Source organism: Papaver somniferum, unplaced genomic scaffold (genome assembly GCF_003573695.1).
Source record: "Papaver somniferum cultivar HN1 unplaced genomic scaffold, ASM357369v1 unplaced-scaffold_10, whole genome shotgun sequence".
NCBI lineage: Eukaryota > Viridiplantae > Streptophyta > Magnoliopsida > Ranunculales > Papaveraceae > Papaver > Papaver somniferum.
Window position 1 is genome coordinate 18,141,369 of NW_020618825.1, and position 12,746 is coordinate 18,154,114.

Below are 12,746 nucleotides of genomic sequence, written 5' to 3' on the forward strand. Positions count from 1 at the left end.
AAACGAATGAGCTTATTGATTCTATAGATGGTTTTTCCAATGATCATCTTTTGATTCTATAGATGGTTTGACAATGGAATTCTACAAGTGTGCTTGAGATATAATAAAAAATGAGCTAATGCAGGTGGTGAAGGAATTTGAGACCACAAGTAAGTTGGATTGGATAATTAACTGTACAAACATTACTCTAATTCCAAAATGTAATGGGGCTGTGAATCTGCATAATTTTAGATCAATAAGTTTAATTGGCAGTGTTTATAAGATCATCTCCAAGATTTTGGATGAAAGAATGAAGTTAGTTTTTCCTTCTATAATCTCAGAATTTCAGGGAGCTTTTGTGCATGATAGGCAAATTCAAGATGGGATTTTAATAGCTTTTAAGCTTATTGATTCAAAATTGAGAATGCAAGACTGGTTTGCTTTGTAAAGTTGACTTTGAGAAAGCTTTTGATAATTTGAACTGGAATTGCATTGTTATTACTCTTGCAATATTTGGTTTTGGAATGAAGTGGAGGAGCTGGATCAGATGGTGCATTACACGATCCCCAAGATTTGATGTGCTGTTAAAGGGTGAAGCAACTGACTTGTTTAAAAAGTCAAAAAGGGATCAGACAGGGAGATCCAAGTTCACCTTTTCTTTACATTTTGGTGGATGAAGTCTTATCTCTGATGTTCAAGAAAGTTGTTGTTGATGATTTGATTACTGGTTTCAAGGTTTCCCAACAAGGTACTATTATCAGTCATTTGTAATTTGCTGATGAACTTCTTGTTTTTCTCAAAGATGATGAAATGCAGATTCAAAATCTGAAACATATCTTAACAGCTTTTGAGATGATATCTGGTTTTTCTAGTTCTTCTTTTCCTATGAATTATCTTGGTATTCCAATTGGAAGCAAGTATAAAAGTAGGGTGATTTGGTCTGAGATTATTTTTAGAATGCAACAGAAATTAGCAGCTTGGAAAAAAAGTTACTTATCTAAAGGACAAAGGCTCATAATGATTCAAAGTGTGCTAGCTAGTTTAACAATTTACTATTTATCCATGTTTCAAATGCCAATTTCAGTGGTCAAAGAACTGAAAATAATAATGAGAATATTTTTATGGGGTTCTACAAACTCTGTGAAGAAAAGAAGCTGGGTTTCTTGTAAAAAAGTTAATTTTCCAAAATGTAGGGTGGGTGGGTGGGTGGGGGGGGGGGGGGGGGGGGAGTAGGCATAAATAAGTTGCTGATTGTTAATAAGGCATTACATGCTAAGTGGATTTGGAGATATGGGTCCGAGAATGAAGCTCTTTGGAGAAGAATCATTAATCAAAAATTTGGAGGTGAGTTTAATGCTATGTTTCCAAAACAAATTAATAGAGCAGCCTGTAACAGTCTTTGGTTAGGAATTATCAAAGCTAGAGATTTTGTTAAAGAAGGCTCAATTCTTATTGTGAGAAGTGGTAATTCTATTCTCTTTTGGGAAGATGTTTGGGTAGGTAACTCTGAACTTAAAACTTCTTTCCCAAGTATGTTTAAGATTACTAAAACTAAACAGGCTCTTGTGAAGGATGTGGTTTCTGATGATGGAGCTTGGGATTTCAAATTTTCTAGAAACTTAAAGGATCAGGAAATTGTTCAGGTAGCTAACTTGTTACAACTTATTGGTGAACCTCCTGTGAATGTTCTTGAGGATATCAGGAATTGGAGGTATGGAGATTCTTTCTCAGTTTCAAATGCTTATAATGCCTTGGAAGTTGATGGTTTGCTGAGATTTCCATATAAACAGGTATGAAATTCTAAAGTGCCTTTGAAGGTCTCTTTCCATGTCTGGACTTTATGTTATAGAGTTGCTCCTACTCTAGATATCTTGCATAGAGATGGTCTAGTCCAAGACTCAAATTGTTTGTTCTGTGAACAGTGTGCAGAGACAAATGAATATTTGTTCCTTCACTGTAATACTGTGACTAGTATTTGGTCATACTTTCTTGGTAGCTTTGGCATTAATTGGAGCTTTGCTGGTGATGTGAAGACTAATCTGTGAGAGTGGGGAGTTAAAAATTCAAATACCAGATGGAAGAAAATTTGGAGCTTATTACCATTTGCTATTTGGTGGACCATTTGGAAGGAGCGCAATGATAGACTCTACAACAATCATGCTAGAAATAATTCTCAGTTAATTACAACAGTTAAATGTTTGTTGTATTCTTGGGTTTTAAACTCTGACATTTTCTTAGAAATTTCATTTTCAACAATCATTTGTAACTGGGATGCAGTGATTCATTGAGTCCTTTTTCTGAGTTTTTGTCACAACTTTTGTGACATAACTCCCTTTTTATAAAATCTTGCCCTTTTCGGTCAAAAAAAATGTTAAACGAATGGGTTTTATCGTACAATTGAGATCCACATTTTATGGCTGTAACTGAAGATTTGAAGGATGATTTTGTGGTAGCGGGGAATCGGGAGCATGTGATCGAGTGACTCTATAACGCACGTTTGTTTACAGAGATAGTTGACAATGCGATTAATTAAACCTATATACATATAGATCCATTGTGTTTGAAGTAAAATCGATCACACAACACTAACCTAAACTAGTAGTAGTATATACTAAGATAATTATTACAGACTAATGAGCTTGGTAATCTGACCTTCTGGTTTACTTGTCATTTAATAGCTAAGATCACCTATGCATATCAGATCCAACTTTACTTAAATCAACAGTATTCGTGAATTTATATCCCACATGCAGAAACAAAACGTGAACCCTAAATCAATTGAAACACACCCTTGGAAGCATTTCATACCCTTATATAAACTTGCCCAAGTTTGTACAACTCAGAGCTCCCAACAGTACCCTTATCTTGTATAGTAACAATAATAAGATCAGCCGCGATCTTAATCTTCTTCCTCCTAGCTAGGCTCTTTCAAATCCTCCTCTTCTTTCTCCTAATATATTCCACTCTTACTGTATCTTTTCAATGAACAAGTATATATACACATTTTTACTATTGCCATAATTATGGATATCACCGTAGCTCTGACAGTCGCATCGGCTGTTTGTCAAGGCGAAGGAGGAGTGAATCAATTCGGAGGAGATGATCATCAAGGTGAAGGAGTAAGTGTTGCATCAAAAAAATATTCTTTATCAAGCGGGCAGGAACAAGAAAATCAATCAACACCATCATGGACAAGTACTCCGAAAGCCAAACGCATAAATCGTTTCCTCAAGGAAGAAGTGAAGCTTCCCCTGTTAGGGATTTCGCTAGGTGGTTCTACTGGAATCCAAGAACCTCGAAACCCAAGAGCCGCATCTCATTGTATCAAGAACAACCATGTTTGTCATGCCAGATGAAGTCCTGGATCGACATGTTGTAATAATAAATGTGTAGACTTAGTATCCGACCGTTATAATTGTGGCGCGTGTAAGAGGAAATGCAGATTCTATACACAAGCATGTTGTGACGGGAGATGTGTGAATCTATCCCGTGACATTGTGAACACAAAGATCTAGTATCATCTGAGTATTCACAAATAATGCGCGCAGACTCATGAAAATACAGTAAATAAGCTGCGCCTGAGGGGAATGGATAGGTCATGTCGAATCCTTGACTCAGAGTTCTAATACTCTTCCTCGTCTCATCAACTACAATCATTGTTCTTGTCTCATACAATAAGATAAATAGTGGATGGAATATAAAATGTACGAACATGATATATCATAAGTATCGAATTGAACATATAAAATATAAATGCATGAATATAGATGAAATGATTAACTTATATGATTCATCACTCAGATCTCTGTCTACGGGATCTGGTTTTTCATTATATGTATGAGGGTTACAGAAATAGTCGAATGACTTTGAGACCAATATAAGCCTGCGTAGCAGAAGGAACTTCACTTACACTTTCTCTATCTCTCTGCCTCTCTCCTATTCTCCTCTCAATGTTTTTCGGCCTCCTCTTCACTTGGGAGAGAGGGGTATTTATAGGAAGGTTACGTGGGGTCCACTTCTGAAGCCCGTTATAACCTTATCCTACTGTGTTTTGTGCCACTCACGCAGAAGTCTTCGTGTTCTGTCTAGATAGATTATCTGCGCTTCCAATACAGGCTGACTGACACGTATGCTGTTTGAGGGTATTTAATGCGGGTAGTTGAGATGTCTGTCCGCGATAGACAGCTGTCCTCTGCCCCTGTCTTGTCTGCGTCAGTCTGACTATCCCCAGCCGTAGATCTTAGATCTTTCTGGGGATAGGATAAAGTGACTCTTGGGTTATCCTCCAGTGCTTCGCAGTGTTCTAGTGTTTCTGTCTCCTCGATCCTCTACCGTTGGATCTGGTGGGTGGCGACGCTATCTTGACAAGGCGCGTCTCTTGGCTGTCCACGTGTGATATCATATCTTGATGCTCTCAGCCGCATGTCCTCCACATGTGTCTTTGTGGACACGTGGCGGAAGATGAAATGTGTTGTTGTTGAAGCTTTCTGCTGCTGCTGTTGTTGTTCCTCGAAGCTTTCTGCTGCTGCTGTTGTTCGTCGAGGCTTTTTTCACGACCCTGATTTTTCCTTTATAGGTAAGTGGTTCTACTGTGTTTGATTATCCTTTGAAATATATATTCGTTTTCTGTTGTTGCTATATGTGTTTGTGATGAAGAACATATATATAGATGTGTGTATGATTGCCCCTGTTCGTCATTAAAAACAGTAATGATATCTTCCTTCGTGCATGCTTGCCCCTATTTGTTATTTCCCCTTTTTATTTAGGCTTTGTTCTTATTTTCCATCTGGTTCACGATTATGAAGAACTGGATGAAATTGGGTTTTTTGATTTTCGTTTTGTCTCCACGGAAATCTGAAACTTGTTTGTGTACTACGCAGACATGGCTGACCATCCGCGAGTTTCTTATCAAAATCCACCGCCTAGTCCGCGTAGATCTCCTCCGCGTAGGGATCCTGATGTTTCTCCGCCTGGTGGAGGTTCGTTTAAATCTTCCCAAGGTGATGCCCGCGTTCATAGGGTTTCATCTTATTCTGGTCAGAGGCACTTATCTTCTAAGAGGGGTGAGTCACATAGAGGGAATACGCAGAAGGGGGACCGGCCAAAAGAGGCTCCTGGCTCCCGGTATGTTGTTTCTCGTTCCTTAGTTAATCCGCGTGATGATCCTAAGAGAACGCGGGATGTCCTACCTCTGCGGTCAGTGGCGCCTCCTTCCGCGTCTCATCAACATCCTCTACCTCCCCCTCCAGTGTCTCAACCCAAGGGGAGGTCTTCGAAAGAAGTGGTTTCGAAGACTGATGTATCTAAGGTTCATCCTAAGAGGAAAGCTTCCGAGAGAAACCCTTCGAAGGGTTCTGCGCCTGATCCCGTGGAGGAGGAAGATATTTCTCAGGAAATACGTAGCGTCGCTGTTGGGGAGAAGAAAGTGACCTTCAAACATATTGATCTGGAGGTTTTCAAGGAAAAGCATGGTCTTCAGCTATTCGATGTTCGTTTTTACGCTGCTGATGATGATATTACTTATGAGATGATATCGACATATAAGTTTGATGAATTTCATCTGCTGACCACGGTGGGGGCCTTTGAAGCGGGTCTTATGTTGCCTTTGTACAAGTCTGGGGATTCTTTTTATTATGATGTGCTGGCTGGTCGAGAGGGTTCTTCGAAGAACACACACTGTCGCTCTATTTCCCAACTTCATGGGAATTATCTTCGTGCACTGAGGGAGTGTTATCTTCGGAGCAAAGGAGAGACAATGATGACTCTTTATGTTCCCAATCCTGAGGAAAGGGAGTGGTATACGCCTGAGAATTTTAACAAGTCTTTCGGTGACTATGTTAACAGTAGGAATCGTAAACCGTGGAGTGTGAGTCTTCGGAATATTGCCGCTCCTCGTGGTGAGATCCGCCTTCTGAGTGAAGTAAGTGGTGCTAAGGTGAAGTACGTCCCGGGTACAGAGAATTCTACTAACAAACTGGTGTTTCCTACTCGTGAGCGGATCAAGCGTGATCATGACTATGAATGGCACGCAACTGTTATTGAGGTTGTTGGTCCCTGGGCTTGGGGGTGGGTTCCAGGTCCGCAAGGATGGCGTCCTACCGCAGATAGCCAGATACGTGCGGCTCCTCCTGCTCGTTATGGGAATTTCCGTCCTTGGCATTTGAATTTTGAGGGCATGAATTTCCAATATGCCCTCGATGTTGTTGATGGAGATGACGAAGAGAGTTCCGATGCTGATCTTCAGGCGAAGAATGCTGCGGTTGTCAAGGTAAGATTTCCATATGCCTTGTCCTTTAGTTGAGGCAGTTTTAATTCTTTTCAAAGTCAGGGATTTTTATTCTTGTGCCTTGTCTTTTTAGGCGACGAAGAAGAGGAGGATAAATCCCAAGCAGTCCACCACCGCAACAATCGAGGAGGCGGAGGTTTTGAAGAAGTTAACAGTCCTGTGACTGAGCTTGGAGAGGATGAAGATATGTCTGATATGGAAGAGCGTACTGATACATCCCCTCCAGGTCATGATGATGAAGAATTTGTTGAAGGGAATACTACCGCTGGTGGCAGCGGTATTGGTGGTGAAATTAATCCCGCAGGTTGTCATGATGCTGGTGCCGAAGCTAATCCTGCGGGTTGCAGTGATGCTGGTGATGATAACACTGGCCTTGGTGATGAGGGTGTTGGTGGTGAAATTCCTGCTATGTCTCAGGAGTTTTCCTTTGGTCGGATTTATTCTGCGGAGGATAGTTTTGACATAAACGGCCCCCTGGGCCTGGCTTCTGAGTTCAACCTGCTTTCCCCAAACGATGATTGGGATGTGCTTGGTAACTCTAAGGCGGATGGAAAGGGAAGGGAGTCGTGGATGCTAGTGATGTTCCAGAGGGGAGCGGTGCTAGAGACCTTCCAGATTTGGATGCGGGAGTAGCCTCGAACTCTTCGGGTGCTAAATTCACGGACATGGGTAAGGCCTCGGTTGGGTCTTCTGGAGATGATTTTCCTCAGTCACTGATCCTTGAGGGTGATGATGCCATCTTAGCTTGGTTTAAAAAGAAGAACTTGATGTTCGTACCCAATCCAGCTCCTGTGGTGGAGGGTGAGAAGAAATCTGATGCCTATACCCGTAAGATGATGCAATTGTCTCCCGAGGACCAGGTTGCAGAAGCGTGGGATAAGAATCTTCGGGCCTTGGAGGCTGCTCTAGTAGTCGACGCTCCCTCGACTGTTGCTGATATGATGGCGTTGGCTGATGGGTATCAGTATGGATTTCCCCAACAGCGGATGTTAGAGGTGAGTTCTCTTATCATTTTGCCTTGTATCAATTTTTAGCAATTTTAGAGTCAGGGTGTTCTAATCTTCTGATTCGCAGATGATGAGGAGTGAGCATTGCAATCACATGTTGTACCAGTTTTTTAAGGCCAAATCCCTTAAGTTGGAGGCTAAGCTTCGTCTTCGGGAAGAGGAGCTTACTGCGGCTGAGACTGTCATTGCTGATAGGGATAGGGAGATATGTGAGTTGAAGAGTCTCCTCAAGGCTAAGGAGCAACAAGGCAAGGAGGAGGAGAAGCTTCGCTTGGATCTTGCTATGGCTCGTAGTGAGTTGGAGGAGGCCAAGAAGAATTCTTCGGCTGTTACAGGTTTGATTATCTGTTCTCTTCCTTGCTGTTGTCCTTTACTGTAATTAGTGTTCTGTCTGAGTCTCCCTCCCCCACCCTATCTTCAGTGGGTGGAGTTCCTGAGTTAGTATGGCTTCGGAAAGAGCGGCAGCGTCAGAAATCTCGCATCGCAGAGTTGGTAGAGAAGATAAAGAGCGAGGCTGATAAGTGGAATGCTCGTGCCGATGAACATAATGCTCTGGCAGAGGGCGGGTCAGACGAGTCCAAATGATTGATATGCAGAACAAATATAACAATGATCGTCGTTTGTTTAATGGAACGTTGTTGTGGACGCGTGATAATCTTCGTGAATCCCGAGAACAGGTCTCATCATTGGAAGCTAAAATCAATCTCTTGGAAGAAGAATTGCGTCAAGCTCGTTCTTCTCAGTCTTCTGATGTTAAAGATTACATTCAGCGTCTTGCTAGGGAAGAGATGACGCTAGGGCTGAGGCTGGTGCTCTTAGCAAAGCTTTAGCTGCGTCTAGGGCTGATGTGGTACGCCAAGCTGAGTCTGAGAGAAATCTTGAAGTAAATATGTATCGGCTCAACAAGGGTCTGGAGGGTTTAAACAATGAGGTCAACCATCTTCGTCACTTGGATTCAATGAAACAGGTAGAATTAGATGCGAGTCAGTACGCCCTTTCAACCCTTCAAGCGGATTATAAGAAGTTGTCAGATGAGTATGATTTTCTTGATGAAGCCCGTGATGCTGTTGTTAACGAATATGAAATAGCTTCGGCGAGAGTCGAAGGTATATGCTTATATTATCGAGTGTGATTCTGTAATTTCCTGGACCTAACCATCTGCATTTTTCTTTTCCTTGCAGAGCTCCAGGGACAGCTTCGCACTGCAAATGAAGAGCTTGCGGAGGCTCAATCTCAATTAGTGCATCAGGAAAGCCAGATTAATTATCACAAAGGTTTAGCTACAGCAAGGGACGAGGCTGCCCAAGCCGCTTCGAAGGAAGTGAGTCGCCTTTCCTCGTTGTTGTCAAAGGCTGAGATGATGAATACTGTTATTGCGTACAAGGCTCGGTGTCAACTAGTGGAAGAGACTAACAAATTCTGGATAGCATCGAGTATGATCTTAAGACCGAGCATGGCCTTATCAAGAGCTATCCGCGCCGTGAGAAACCCCCCCCCTACATCTGGTTCTTCAGGGCCTTCCTCGGGTGGGAGCGTACCTTCAACGCAGAAGGGGAAGATTGCTAAACCTGCTGGTGGGGTTGAACCATCCAAGTAGATTTTGTAGAGAGTTGATCTTTGTTGATTATGAGGCTTCGTGAGATTCCTTTTGTATTTTCTTGTTTCCGCGTATCATTGCCAAGCCTGTAATCAACTTTTAATGAATTGATCATTTTTTTTAAATGTTTTATGGTTAATTTGGAATATAACTGAATGTAATCAGGATAGCGAAGTGTTTGAGTGCGAACCCGAAGATATGTGTATCTTCGTGAACGTCTTGAGACCTGTCACCCCGCTGGCTAATCCTGGGCCAGAGGATTCCCAGACGGTGGGGGTCGGGGGCGTTCTAGGATATGAGTTGTTTGGAATGTACGTTCATTCCGTCAACCCGCTGCCATAAGATTGGTTGGGTATCTCTTTCTGCTGGATGCCTTCCCCATGGTCCTACACTTATAGACGCTGATAGGGGAGTCCCGAGAGATTGTAGGTGACTACTTTCCCCAAGTAAAATAAAACAATTAACACAGTGTTTACGTGGTTCGACAGCAGAGTGTCTACGTCCACGGGTGAAAGAGGGTTAAAGTGTCTATTCAGTTTGTTGAGTTACATTTAGAAGAATTCCATTGATGGAACCTCTGAGGTAGTAATATAAAAAAGGAGGATGAAGTATTGACGCGGAGGCTGTATTTACAGGTGTAGGGTTCTCGTGAGGTGTTATATTTACACGCAGTCGTCTTGTTACTGTTGCTCCATGTATTTGACTATTTTTTGCCAAAAGTTTGCTTGATTGATAGGTTGAGGTTTGCTATTCCTCTCTCAGAGATAGAAACATGTCGATCGCAAGCGTCGTTTTCTTCTTCTGGCGCTCTTCACGCAGATGCAGGTCTGCGTTGCCCTCTACGGGTAGTATGGCTTGAGATATTTTGCATTCCATGGGTGTTTGAGGATCTCCCCTTTTAGGTTGCGCAGATAATAAGACCCATTTCCTGCAACATCATGTATGACGAAGGGTCCCCCCCATGTTGGTGCTAATTTCCCCACTTCTTTTCTCGTTGGTATTGGGGAATGGTCCTCAGCACATACTGCCCTTCTACGAAATTTCTAAGCTTAACCCTCTTATTATACTCCCTTGCTAGTTTCCTTTGATAGTTTTCCATTTTTTGTAGTGCTGCCTCCCTCCTCTCTTCTCATCCAACCTTTCCAACATCATGTCCGCTGTGAGGTTCTTCTCCCATGCTTCAGTCTTCGTAGTTGGCATGATTATTTCTGTTGGGATAATAGCTTCGGCTCCATAGGTGAGTAAGAATGGGGATTCTCCCGTGGCTGATCTTCGAGTTGTCCTATAAGCCCACAAAACGTTGTGTAGTTGCTCACACCAACGCTTCTTGTATTCGTCCAACTGCTTTTTGAGGATGAGTGCGAGGGTTTTGTTTGTGGCTTCTGCCTGACCATTGCTTTGAGGGTAAATTGGTGTTGACTTGTTCTTTCGAATTTTGAAAGTATCGAAGAGTAAGTCGATGTTTTTTCCCTGGAATTGCTTGCCATTGTCAGATACAATCTCAGCTGGTATGCCAAACCTGCAAATGATGTTTTGAAAATGAATGTGAAGACATCTGCGTCTCGGATCCTTGCCAGGGCTTTAGCCTCTACCCATTTGCTGAAATAGTCCGTGGCCACTATCAAAAATCTTCTCTTCCCTGATCCTTCGATTAGGGGACCCACGATGTCTATGCCCCATTTTGAGAATGGCCAAGGGCTGTCTACTGGGTTCAACATTGTTGCGGGTGCGTGGATTTTTTTGGCGAAACGCTGGCATTCTTCGCATCTTCGTGACATTCTTGCAGCGTCTCGTATCATTGTTGGCCAGTAATATCCTTGAGTTTTCGCCTTATCTGCTAGGGATCTCATTCCGCTGTGATTGCCTGCGTCGCCGCGTGTATGTCTTTCAAAATCAAATGTCCTTCGGATCTGGATAGGCAACGTAATAATGGTCCGAGAAAAGATTTTTTGTACAAAATTTCTTTCTCAGATCATATCTTCCTGCCTTTGACTGTATTTTTCTGGCTTGCTTTAGATCCGAGGGTAGTATTCTTTCTTTTAGGAAAAGATGAATCTCAGATCTCCAATCTTCTTCTTTGCTGAAGTCTTCATCTTGATCTGCCTTAGCATGATGTCGTCTTCTTGGAAATCATCCGCGATGAATTCTCCCACGTCATCATCTGCAATATCTTCTTCTGCGTGGTTCCTCTGCTGTGCAGCGCAGAGTTCTTGAATATCAATTGAAGGCTCGTAAATCCTGGTTACTTTGATTGCTTTGACGTCCTCGTTTCTGAGCATCGATGATATGTAGGCCAGGGCATCCGCGTGCCTGAGTTCCTTCCTTGCCAGGTGTCGGAATTTGATGTTTGGGATTTGTGATGCCAGTGTTTGCACCAATTCCATGTATGCTGACAATGTTCTGTCATAAACATTATATTGCAACCCTATTTGTCGGATGACCAGCTGTGAATCGCTTGTCAGACGCACGTCAGTTATGCCCATTTCTATTATCAACTGAAGGGCATGCACCACTGCTTCATATTCAACTATGTTGTTGGTATGCCCCTTGAATTCTAACCTGAAAGCATGTATGATCCTGTCTCCTGTTGGGGTGGTGATTACGATGCCTATCCCCGCCCCTTCTTTATTTTTCGACCCATCTACGAAGACTTCCCATTGCCTAGGATTTTTTGGTTCCAAGATGTCTATAGGGTCTTTACCTTCGTCCATTTCTGGTAGTCCTGCTGCCTTTCGTCCTTCGATGATGACTTCTTCGCAGTTATCCAATGGTAAGTCTGCTAGGAAATCTGCTAATACTTGTGACTTCTGAGAGTGTGTAGCTCATGGATGATATTGAATTGATCTAGGTGAGTATTCCATTTTGCAATTCTGCCTACTTTTCCTGCGTTTTTAAGGACTGCTTCTAGCGGAGCTTTGCATGGGACGCGGACGTAGTGAGTCAAAAAGTAAGTTCTGAGTTTCAGGGTTGCCCATACTAATGCCAAGATGAGCTGCTCGATCTTCGTGTAGTTCCTTTCTGCTGCGTTCAGAGTCTTGCTGATGTAATAGATGGGCTGCTCTATCTTCGTGTTGGTTTTAACCAATACTGCGCTGACTGCATCTTCTGTTGCTGCTATGTATAGTGCCAACACTTCATCAGGGTCTGGTTTTTGTAATATAGGGATCTCAGCCAGGTATTCTTTGATATTTCGAAAAGCTTCCTCGCACTCTGCCGTCCATTCGAATTTGCTTCCTTTTTTGAGAATGTTAAAAAAGTGCTTACATCTATCCGAGGACCTGGATATGAACCTCCCCAGCGCAGCCAGCGAACCATTGAGTTTCTGAACCTCTTTTAAATTCTTTGGGGATGGCATTCTTACGATGGCTTCAATTTTAGCGGGATCGACTTCAATGCCCCTCTTCGTCACCAAATATCCGAGGAACTTTCCGGAAGTGACACCAAAAGTGCACTTCTCTGGGTTTACCTTCATGTTGTGCACTCTCATTGCTTGGAAAATATCTTTTAGGTCTTGGTGATGATCTTTGCGCAGCTTGCTTTTAACGAGCATATCATCCACATATACTTCCAGCGTACTTCCAATCCATGGTTTGAAAATTGCATCCACCATTCTTTGGTAGGTTTCCCCTGCGTTTCGCAGTCCAAAGGGCATTCTTACATAGCAATAGACGTGTGGTGTATAGAATGTTGTATGTTGCTGATCTTCTTCTGCTAGGAATAATTGATTGTATCCAGAGTATCCATCCATGAATGACATTTCTTCGTATCCTTCAACTGCCTCGACAAGTTGGTCAATGCTTGGCAGTGGATAGCTATCTTTAGGGCAAGCCTTATTGAGGTTGGTGAAGTCGATGCATATCCTTACTCCGCCATTTTT